This window comes from Corvus brachyrhynchos, unplaced genomic scaffold, assembly GCF_000691975.1.
Source record: "Corvus brachyrhynchos isolate BGI_N302 unplaced genomic scaffold, ASM69197v1 scaffold80, whole genome shotgun sequence".
In the NCBI taxonomy this organism is placed as follows: Eukaryota; Metazoa; Chordata; class Aves; order Passeriformes; family Corvidae; genus Corvus; species Corvus brachyrhynchos.
The window spans coordinates 12,815,301-12,827,416 of record NW_008236769.1 but is presented as its reverse complement, the minus strand read 5'-3'; the positions used below and the strand labels follow the sequence as shown (position 1 = coordinate 12,827,416).

Here is a 12,116-nt window from a genome sequence, read left to right as displayed (position 1 = left end):
CCCGTGGGGTAAGATGCGCTTCGCGCGCGGGGGGTGATGATGTCATCGCGTGCCCGGATGGAGCCGCAAGCGGGACGCGCAGCCTGCTCCTCCTCGTCCTCGTCTTCTTCTTCGTCTTCCTCCTTTCCCTCTTCCTCCTTCTCTTCCTCCTCTAACAGTTTCCCTTCCTCCTCCTCCTGGCTCTTGGAACCCTTTCTGCCTGTGCTCATTTTCCCCCCGGCCTCACTGTGGATTCTGGTGCGTGGGAAATTGCAGTTCATCTGCTTCCACGATCCTTGTCCGTATCCTTGGCAGGGATTTGGCTCCATCCTTGTAATCAGTTTTTGTTCGCAGAATTCCCCACTGAAAACAGGTTATCTCTGAAGCATTTCAGTGCTACATCCTATCCAAACTTAGAAAATATATATATGTATTTTTTTTTTTTTTTTAAGAATGAAGTCATTATAATGTGTTTGCCTTTCACACCAGGCCGAGGTGCGGCGGCACCAGGGCTGACACCCGCGGCCGCCGCCGGAGCCCCCCGGCCCAAGCCACTCCCGCTGCTCCCGTTGCCTTCCTTGGAGCCGGCGCTTCCCGGCGCCGTGTCCGTGTGCTTACACTGCCCTCTGCTTGCCCGCTCTCTGCTTCCCGTCACACCCGCCGGGAATTCCTCATCGCCCCCAAAAAATGGAGGGCAGAAAGCCGCCCAGCATCTGCTGCTCGCTCCACAAGAAACGTTCCTATGGGAGCTTCTCAGAGGCGGCCGTGAGTCAGCCGGAGTGAGGAAGTGGGATGTGTTTGGACAACAATTACACCGTGCACTTGTCAGGGCAGAGGCTGCTTTATGTGGGTGCATAATCCTTAACGTCATGAGAAACCAAACCCTGATTTACTGCTGCCCACAGGCCTAACATTAGTGCGGTGCAGGTATTTCTTATTCACGGTAACTGTTAGCAAGCTCTTCGTGTCCCTGTGACAACCATCTGTTGTTTCAGCCTTCTGCAACCTGTTCTTCTGTGTTTGCACATGGAGTTGTATTTCACTCACCTTTCCTTCGACGCACGAGTTTTTCAGCTGAATTTACCTTATTGCCCTGTGAGATTTTGCTGAATTACAGGACAATGCTGCGATAGGTATCCGAGTTAACGTCGCAATGCAGAGTCCAAACCAAAATTGTATTCCTGGGAAATGCTTACTTTGGCTAGCTTACTTTCAATTTTTAACCTTAAGAGACCAATAAATTAAACCCAATTTTATTTTAAACAACATTACCAGGTTTTGCTGCTGGTCTTCATCACTGTCCTCCCATCTTTTGCACTCTGTACAACCCCACAGTACTTTTTTCACATAGTTTTCCAAGATTCCTCTCCCTGATTATACAATGAATATTTAAATCAGTGTTCCAGTTCTCTGTAAGATCAACACATACCTCTCTTCAGAAAGATCTTGCAGGCGATTACAGGTACACAGAAGAAAGTACACAGGCTTCTCCCATAACTCAGCCCTGGCTCTTGAAATGCTTTGTGATTGTGCTCATTTTGCTCCTGGCCTTGTTGTGGATTCTGGTGCATGGGAAATTGTAGTTCATCTGCTTCCATGATCCTGTCCGTATCCTTGGCAGGGATTTGGCTCCATCCTGTAATTAGTTTTTGTTCGCAGAATTCCCCATTGAAAACAAGTTATCCCTGAAGCATTTCATTGCTAAATCCTTATCCAGATTTAGAAATAACATTTTTTTTTAAAATGAAGTCATGATATAATTTGTCTTTCACAACCATTATAAGTATTCCACTGGAGTAGAGCAGCTCAGAGGTGAGATTTTGACGTAAAACTGTTTTTCCTTTACCTATGACTTCAGCTATTTCCACAGTTTTCAAGCATTAGTGTTTCCAAGATACTTTCCACCAGACTCCTATACTATTTATGTTTCAAGCAGGGTAAAACCAGAGGGAACTTTGTGTATTTGAAATTGAAGTTTCTTGATTGCAACTGTTCAGTCACAGCCGTGGCTGCAGCGCTGGGGGAGGCACATGAAACAGGCACAGCTGCACTTCCCCAGCAGCCAGTGCTGCTGCTCTCAGCTTCCACAGGCTAGGTATTTCCATCTAGGCAAAACTTTGCAGGAATTAAACTGTCTTGTGCATTAGATAACTCTCTGAACTTCTTTCTCTTCTCCTGTAACACTCCCCTGTAATTAATTACTCCCCTGTAATTTCTCCCCTGATTTATCACTTTCCATTCTCCTCTCCAACTTCATCTGCTTTTTTCCCAGTGTGGCAATGGCTCTATACTGGCTTCTTCGGGGGTGGAACTGCTTTTACCTCTCTGTAGTCCAAACCCAGGTGGGAAGATGAGCCTTTAACTAGAGATATCACAGAGGAGGTACTTCCTATGATCCCAAAACTTATCATATGGGCAAACCACATACAGTGGTCAACAGAAACTACAGGACGGGGTGGGAGACAGGAGTGAGTGATCATGTCTGAGACAGGGCAGGTGGTAGCTCTAATCAATGTCACTCAGTATTCAACCAGAGTCTTCTTTCATTTTATACCCAAGAGTAAAGCCCTGGCAGGGATCCAGTTTATAATTCAGATCTTGGTAAACACAGACCTAAATTTCCCTCATGACAAGGTTCGATAGTAATTGTCTAGCACTTTAAATATCTAATTACAAACATGCTACCACATGGTAAAGTGGTCCGTGTCTGTTCACTCAACTGTGTGTCTTCAGGAAGGGCCATCTGTTTCCAACAAAACAGTGAGACACGAATGTAGGCAGGTTTCTAAATTAAAAAGAAAAAAAAGAGAAAGAGGAAAGAAAACAAACTAAAGAGAGACACAAAGCTGCTCTTTACAATAAAGCACAACCTGAAATAGGTGCAATCAGAATGAACTTCAGGAGACAGTTTTCACCTAGGGAACCAATGGATAGCATGGCTTCTCTAAGATGTCCTTCTGAGCATTATTTTGTGCACCTAAACTGCTGCATTAAGAATATGGAAGTCTTCACTACAGCACAAATTTGGTCCATCTTGACCCCTGTGTTCCATAAAGAAATAGCAGATCCTCTAACCTCCTGTCTCCACACCTAGGTCATGCATGCAGGTATTCAAAAAAGGGAATGTTTTCCCCTCCTTAGAACATGGCAGATAGGCATGAGTGACACTCTGGCGTTGCCTCTCGGGCAAAACCAGCAGACAGACCATGATGCTACGGGTGTGTGTTACAACTAAGCTGCTGCCTATCTAGGCAAATTACCACCTAAGATCAGGAAGGGAAGCAGAGGAGACTGTGCAACTCAGTTCTTTTTTTGTTATTATTTTCATACTGTTTGTAGATAAGGAGCCCAGCAGCTATTTGATGTAAGGTCATGAAGTGCAAAAATAGTTCAGACACTCTGTAACGTGCACAACTGCTCGTAAGGGTCAGATGAGCATTTCTAACACTATTTCAAACTGATTGCGAAGTGTTTTGCTGTGGACACTGATTAGATCAACATTAGTAAGCCAGAAGTCAGTGCATTTACTGCATACAGTGTTCTTTTAACAATGAATTACAGAAGCAAGACAAGTGGGTTGGGATAGCAGGTCTCAGTTGGGATAGTAAGTCTCAGGTAAATTTACCCCAAATAATGGTTTCTCTTCTTGTGGTAATCGCTGTTGGCCATTCATCTGCTTTCCCATAAAATACATATAGTGGCAAAGGGGCCTCTGTTTTAAAAGACAAATTTACAAAGGCATGTCAGGAAGAGTCCAGATCCAATAAAATCCTTCACCGATCCTGTTTCCCTCAGGGTCACTTTGCACTCCCCCTGAGGAGCAAGGGGGCAATGTGGATTCCATCTCCTAGACCAGGGAGTCCCCACACAAGGGGGTGAAGAAAGACACTGGACTGACTCTGGAGTCTGACAGAGCAGGTACAGGAGACACTGCTTGGGTACTGAGTTCACGGTGATGTTCTTCCTGTTTTGAAGGGATGTTTGAGCATGGCTGAGCCTCATCAAAGCTGCTTTTTACACTTCTCCATTCTCTCTGTTGAGCAGTTTCACAGGTTCTGGGCACAAGAAGAAGTTCTGCCACTAATTATGTGTATCAGTTGGTGGGTTTAATGTAAACCTTGCTCAGACTGCTCAAATAGATGAAGTTCTTGTATAATGTGCTTTTCCTTACTTATATTCACAGGCTTGCTACAAATGAGATAAAGCAGTGAGAATGCTAAATAAATAATCTGGAACTGAGAAGCAGAGCAGTGTTCAGCATCAAAATCTGAAACAAATAGAGGGCTGACATCCTGGGATGTTAGAGTCAGGGGTCTCTTACATACCACCATGAGCTGGCTAGATATTATGTTCTTAAAAGGATTTTGAAAATGTTGAGTTAATCATGACCAGATCAGTTTTTATTGGATTTCATGGAAGGGTGACTCCATCCCGTGCACTCTGAACACAGCTGACTTTTCCTACACCCAGCCTTTCACCTCCATTACCTGTTATTCCAGCTACACAGTTGCCTGTTTCTTCTAAAATTGAGCCAACTGGCCAGGATATACTTCCTTCTTCAGGGTATGAATTAGCCACCGGATTTCAGAAAGGGCCAATCAAGCTCCATGTGCTGAGCCAATGCAGCATTGTTCAGCTTTTCACTGCAGTCCCTGAGGAGCAGCCTGTCTCCTGAGAACTCTAAACCACTAAGAGTTCAGCCAAAGCATCTTCTGCCTTCTCAAGTTTCTAGTCCTTCCTAAATTCATTTCCAACTGCCTTCTCTTTTGCAGTATACAGCACTTCCTTCCTAGCCCTTTCCAACACTTGTCTGTTTTTCCAAATGGCTTGTTCATGTCCTGACTGAGCTTTTTCTCAGCCCAGAACTTTTCCCCAATTTGTGTCTCCTTGAAAAAGCCAGGGGCAGCACAGGTGCATCAGGTACATGCATCCTGCTGCCAGAGTTCTCAGGCTTGCAGATTTTCTGCCAGGACAGGGCTTGCAGAGCTCTTGTATTTCCAATACAAGGCATAGGGAAGGCATATCATTAACAAATAAATCTGATTAATAAGCCCTGTTACTTAAAGCCCACTCTGCACAACATATCACACTTGTTATGGTTCACCATCCTTGATATAGAATTTCTGTATGAGCCATTTCATCTGCTTCTCGTTTTCTATGAGTTGAGGTTGGGGGGTTTTTTGGTTTGGTTTGGTTTTGGTTGGTTTTGCTTCATTTTGGGGGTTTTTGTTGTTTAGGTTTTTGTTCTTGTTGTTGTTCTTGTTTTTGTTTTTGTTGTTGTGGTGCAGTTTTCTGTTTGTTTTGTTTCGCTTTGGTTTTTGTTTCAAGGAGACAGTAGTTAACACTGTTCTGGTACTTTTCTGCTTTTACTTACCCAGGAATCTGAGAGAGCAATTAGCAAATTAATTTTCCTGTGGAAAGACACTGGATAAATACTTTGTGTTAGAATTGTTTATACCTGCATAGCTATTCTTTTCTTTTATTCTGACTCAAGCTCTGCAGTGAAATGGTGGAAAATGTGCACTGGGCAGTGTCATGGTGTCAGGCCTTAATATCTTTTACCATCTCTCAGGAAACAAAGATGTTTCAAACATGAAACTTCACTGGAGAACAAAGTGATTGCAAGCCAATAATATCTGTATGTCACTTCATCTCATTCCTAAATTGACTGTGGTTAGATAAAGCAGCAACTATTTTAATCCTCAAATCAAAACAGGGATTTGGGGATGAATTTTCCTTGTGTTTCAGCCAAGCAGAGTGATATGTACCCAAGATTTTAACCATGAATTCTTCACATAGATTTGTGCATACTAATCATTGGGTATATTCAAGTATTGAAGGGTTTTCTCTTACATCTTATATTTCTGGATAATTTCCCCTGCAGAAGGCAGTTCAAACACCACATTTCTACTCATGCTCCCAGACATGCCTGCTCTGCTCCAGCTGAAATCGTAGCCTGTCAGAAATGCTGTCCCAGACACAAAAATGACAGCTTGAGCCCATTGTGACTCAAACAGAACTCTTCATTTTTCTCTCAGTTTTCCCCTCAACTAACCCAGTCTCATCCCATCCAGACCCACTGACTTCTGCTGCAGTGGCTGGCTAGCCATGTCCTTTAGCCACATGAGCCTCCTCCTCCTAACTCTGGTGGCTTTGTTTTGTGCTCTGTTTTTGTTGTATCAACCACATACTCCCCATCTTTTCATTCAAAGCCCTTCACAGCCTGTTCTGCCTCTATCTACCTTTCAATAAAGCAAAAGCTGTTCTGCCTCTTGAGCCCCCCAGACACTCTGAACTGCACCATAAGATCATCCAGTGTGACCTCTACTTACCTCAGGCCTTTACATTTAACAAAGGTACTCATATATTAAGCCCAAAGGTTTCAATTAAACAAAAGCATTTTCATTCTCAGGAGAGTAACCTGTGTTTCACAAGCAGAAAACAAGAGTGATCACCATGGCCTGAGGCTTTTTTATGATGACCTGAACGATTCAGGAGGTCAGCCAGGCTGCTGGCTGTAGAGGGAGGGGATAAAAAAAGACAAATTAATCTTCATGTCCCTGTTTCCCTGACTGGGAGGGAAATGTCTTCCTGACCCCCAATCAACCCTGTGCAAGGGAGCAAGAGACATCCATCAGTCCTGTAGAAAGAGGGGTTTCCTCATCACCTCCAAGTGCCCACATAAACAGTTGTGCACTTTGAACTGTGAGACATTTAGGATGTTTCTGAAGAAGGGAGGAGATAATAATGGAGCTGATACATTTTAAAATCTGTTTTAATAAAACTTGGTATCTTTTGAATTTGTTTCAAGGCTGACTGACTAAGATGCAAGTCCTGGCTGAAACTTTTTCTGCACTTGGGCTAGGAGAAAACCTCATGAGTTTGGGGGTTTTTGTTCTGTGTTCTCTGTTGTCTGAGACCACAGGAGCTGATGAAGAGGCCTTGTCTTCAGCAGAAATACTTTGCAGGGTGTTTTCTATTCAGTTAGGTACTTCCATGAATTTTGTGCACTGTCCGAAACTGTGCACTGTCTAACCTCTACAAAATTCAGTTGAAGTTGCCCAACTGGTTTTTAATCTGTTACATCATGTACAGATACACACAGACAGGCACAGAGGACATGCAACAGTGGCTGTGTGTTATCACAGAAGCACAGAACGGCTTAGGCTGGAAGGACCCTCTAAAGGCCGTCTGGTTCAACACTCCTGCAATGATCAAGATGTCTTCAACTTGACCAGGTTGCCCAGAGCCCCAGCCCACCTGGCCTTGAGTGTGTCCAGGAATGGGGCATCCACTACTGTGCCAGTGCTTCAGCAGCCTCACCATAAAAAATTTCTTCCTTATAGCTAGTCTAATCTATGCTTTTTTCCTCCCTCATCTCCCATACTGTTGGTTAAAGGCAGAAGATTTAATTATAACTGTTTTTTGAATACCAAACTGGGGTTTTTACAAGTCCATCAAAGGCTGCCCACAAAGCCTTACTCCCAGAAAGAAGGAACTGAGCAGGAAGAGTGTGGCACAGGTACTGGGCTCAGAAAGCAGCAGTGAAACTCTCTAGCTCCAAACCTGTTACCCACAGGGCGAGGCTCCATGGTTTCCTCTTGAAGCTAATGAAGCATCTCATGGCTCAGTTTAAATCAAAGGCAAGTGCAGTGCATTGCTGTGTAAGCAGCAATACTTATTTAAAATCACAAGAAAATGTCTGATTTCAAACTGCAGTAGAGCAATGCAATGAGGACCACTGGAATCTTAATAAAGATCAGCCATGGTACCTCTGTCTTCTTTTTAAACTACAAAAAGACACCTCTTGGCTTTGGCAAGGATTATACACTTATTCTGTGTTGGTGCAATGCCCAGCACAACAGGGACCTGGACCATCACAAGAGTTCCTAGGTACTTTGGGTAGATAAACAATAATCTGCAAGAAAGAAATTGCTTTGAGGGTTCAGGGCAGTGGAGTGTTTTCTGTGAAGCAAAAAATGTAGCTTGTTCTCCCAGAAAAATCAGTTAAAATACTCTGCATACAGATCTGTAGATCCCAAATGCAGGGAGGCCACTGGAAATCACTAAAAGAATTCCTCTCTCCCGACTCCAAGAGCTATCATCAAATTTGTGTTTTGAGGAAGAAATGCAATCTTTGAGTGTAGTTTTTCTGTTTCCATTCTTTTTTAATGTTCTAAGGACAGCAGGTACTTATTTAAAACAAGCATCTCAAACTTTGTCATTAAAATAGCTGTTAGGATTTTTTTTTTTACATTTTTAAACTCATTATGTATGTCTGTATGCTGAGGCCTTCTGTGAAAAAAATTAAAGGCAAGCTTCATGGGAGCAATGTATTTTTTTCCTGGTTACCAACCTTGTACAAATTAAAAGCACATTAGCCACTTTGAAAATAAATCCAACTGCAGTTCAACCTCTTTGGAGTTTTAGTTTGAAGATAGCAGTGGCATTCCACTGACTAAGCCACTTGAGTGAATTTCCTGATTTTGCTTAGTTGCTTAATTTCCTGTTGGGCTCACATTTTGCCTAATTCAAGACAAAAAGACCCCTATAAATGGGATAAATGATTGAAATTGCAGAGCTGGACATAGTAATTTGATTGCAGTTCAGCATGTGCCTCTCTGAACAGAGGTAGAATTTCTGAGACATGCATATAAGTAACTCTAAAAATGTCTTTAATTCAGCATTTTCTTCCCTTATTGAATTACCCATCTGTGTATCTGAATATCTGTTATCAAAGGTCTTCTCCTTGTGTCCAGGGTTTAATGTGTGTCCATGACAAGTTTCCCCCTGTTATGACATCACTCTTGAGGCTCTAAAACAGGACAAAATGTAAAGCAATAGGAAGTGCTGTGGTCTGTTCTTCATAAAAGCTCTCTAGCAGTAATTAGGAGTACATTTAAAGCAGATCTCCTTCTCTGCCTCATTTCTGCAGTCATAGGCTTTAACTTTTAAATAATCAGGATTGTGAATGGGACTAAATAATGCTTTAGCCATAGCTTATAAATCATGGCTATATAATACTTAGAATTTAAGTCTTTAACCTGATGGTTCCACACACCTTTCCTTTATGCATTGCTTACCATGCTGTAAAAAATTACTGGGCTATAAAAACTTAAAGTAAAACTGTTGACTTTTTTCTTTGCTTCCTTCCTCAGTGAAGAGCACTGCCAGTGTGGGTTTATGTATCAGTTAGATCAGGGGAATTGTCTATCAACTTAAAAACACACTTCTCAGCTTTCTCTGAACACCATCAGCCTGAGCTAAGCCGGATCTTTTCTGGGAAGGCTTTCCAGGCAGCTCTCCCTGAGAACACAGTCTTTCCACAGCACTAGCCATGGTCCAGGAGCTCCCAGAGTGTCACCTGTGTGGGGCTGGACGCTTCAGGGATTTGAACCTCGTATAGGCCAAGGCTAAACTAAAATCATTGCAATACCCTTTTACAAGGGTCAGTTTCTGTAATATCTGTTCTTCAGGTATCTTTTCAGTCAAGAACTTGGTGGTGGATTGAAATTAATATAGTTGAACCGAACTCCCATATTTGTTAAACTAAAATGTTAGCTTGGCTTTGGATGCTTGAGCCTGATGATTCTGAAAGGGCTGTTGTGAACCACATTTCCAGCAGCCTGATTTGCTTCAAAGGTGACAGATGAATCCTTCAGGAAATGAAAATACTGTGTCTTCTTTCCTGAAGATTTTTATTATTATTATTATTATTATTATTATTATTATTTATTGCTCTCATATGAGTCTTCTTTATCAGATGGTCTGTTAGTGGCAGGGATCTTCTCACTATGTTAAACATCTGGTTAATGGCCTGGGACTTCATCACTGTTTACAGATATTTCTAACAGGAACTGAGATCAAAGATCAGGTTAATGGAAGAAAGACCAATGAAAGATGAGAGCCAGTCCTCTTTTAGGAGGAACCAGATTCTGCCCTTGTAGAGCTTTGTCTGATAGATATTTTTCCATCTCTGATGACTGTAAGTCAGATCCTGTGATCTTTATATTGACCAGCTTTGTATTTAAAACTACATCAATAAGACCGCATTTAATTTGGGCACATTTTTAATGCACTGCCCTTTCACTTCCTAAAAAATCCATTGTAACTAGCAAGAGCTATGTAATACTGCCTCTAAAAATACTGTGCCTGAGCATCCTTGTGGCCATGAACCAAAGGTGCTGGCTTTTTCATGGTGGTGGAATTGGTCTGAAGGTTGCATCACTTTCTGGGTTCTTGCAAATAGAAGAATGTAGGTTGAAACAGGGAAAATAATTTCTCAGAAGAACCAACTACACATGGATCCAACAGCCACTTGAAACTTTACAAACTAGGTAGCTCTGAGAGTGGGCTTCAGGTTTCCATCTATATAGGAGCAAATTTAACTATATATATATATAACATAAACATGACCAAGATACTATGACTAATTTAGGTAGTTCTGTTTTTATGTTATTTTATTTTTAAGCTCGGTGGGAGCAGCCATGGTTTGAATTAAACCCAACACTTCCACATAATTGAAGAGGGATTTACAGAAGATGCAGACACTTTTCATGCCAAATGTTGTGCACATACAGAATGAGAACCAACAATTACAGTTAATTTCTGAGCCCACGTTCTGCACACAAGAAGCAGCAATGTGCCTCCTTAGCACAGCAAATGCATTGGGGACGGGGTTTTATAGGGAGGTTATGCATTTTTCCAAATGCTGTCAGAACCTGGAAATTGTGAAATGCCTCGGATTTCTTTTGCATGCGTTTGTCCAGGCTGGCAGGAAGGTGCTCTGTCTGGCAAGGTCTGCAGGCTGGGACAGCAAAGGGCCCGGCAGCATCTGAGAGCTTGAAGTGCAAGTTATGGCAGACAAAAGCAGCGCCTGTTGCATTCCACCTGTTATCTGCGGGAGTCAGCAGCGCTGCCTTCCCCCTCCAGCTGCCGGCAAGTCCTGGCAGCGCCGAGATAACATTTGGTTCAAGATCTGCTCCTGCCAGGTTATCGATAAAGTGAGGGAAACGAATACCTGGAGGGAGCAAGGCTAGATTTTCAGTTTGCTTAATTTATGGGCCAAGTTTCGCCTGGTACAATGGAAGTCCCGCTGTCAGTGCTTTCACCAGCTTTTACCGGATGTCATTTTGGGACATGAAAGGAGGTTTGAAGAACACTTTGCAGTGATGGTGGCTGACCTACTGCATTTCTGGTTACAATTAACAGCACATTCTCACCCACTCTCTCCGATTCTGCTTGTTCACAGGCCCGGGGGCAACCGGAATATCTTTCTTTTGTCCCACGCTCCTTCATCACCGTGGCAACAAATGGGCAAATATTATAGTGTTTTTTGCTTTTTTTAATTTGCAAGTAGTCTGGTGAGTTTTCAAGACCACACACACACACAGACACACAGTACATGTAGTTCAAACTCGGGGATTAGCACATTAAAACCATGGGTTTAACCAGTAACTTGGGCTGTGGCCTGGCTCCAGGCCAGTGCCCACTGGAAAACATCCTCACGAAGTCACACAGCAGAGTGGTGACAACACAAGAATGGGGGCCATGTCCAATGCCAGCCTATGGTTGCTGTCACCAGCAATTACAGGGAGGTTGTGGTCCTCCCCAGGACCACCCTGAGTCCATCCTAATTGTGCCACTGGTGGAAACAAAGGTCAGCTCTTGTGCAGGGGTTTAAAAATTGAACTTGCACCCCCAAGGGAACACTGTAGCCCTGGGCCCGCAGGGACACCACAGTCACTAATCACTGTGGCCTGGGAATCAAAGACACCATCTGCTTCAACAAGGGCTGTCCCCAAGTGGAGGGGCAAAAGGAGTAACACCAGGAGTTCATCGTCCACTGGGAATTGAGGGAGGGGATTCACCTCTGCCTCTGTGCACACTGAAACCCCCGTGTCACCAAGAACGCACCAGGCAATACTCGTCCATGCAGCAGTTAATTACAGCACTGGGGCTATAGGCGCACATGGAGTTCCAGTTTCTGGTTTGGAGTCTGGGAAGAGATCCTTGCCAGCTACAGCTGCTGGAAGGTACCATGTCTTGGCATGGCCATTAGGCTGATGGATCATCTGGCATCAGACCCAAGGGAGCTTGAAGGCTCTCATCTGCAGCCTCTGGATACAAAAGCTAGC

The 12,116-nt window shown here is 43.3% G+C and overlaps 1 long non-coding RNA gene across 1 annotated transcript in view; it reads left to right on the top strand.

The window, feature by feature from the left end:
• The first annotated feature begins 30 nt into the window (after window positions 1-30).
• LOC108445084 overlaps window positions 31-12,116 on the top strand; it is a 32,342-nt gene continuing 20,256 nt past the window's right edge. Inside the window, exon 1 of the long non-coding RNA XR_001859837.1 lies at window positions 31-3,897. This is a non-coding gene — a long non-coding RNA (uncharacterized LOC108445084). The remainder of the gene's footprint in view (window positions 3,898-12,116) is intronic.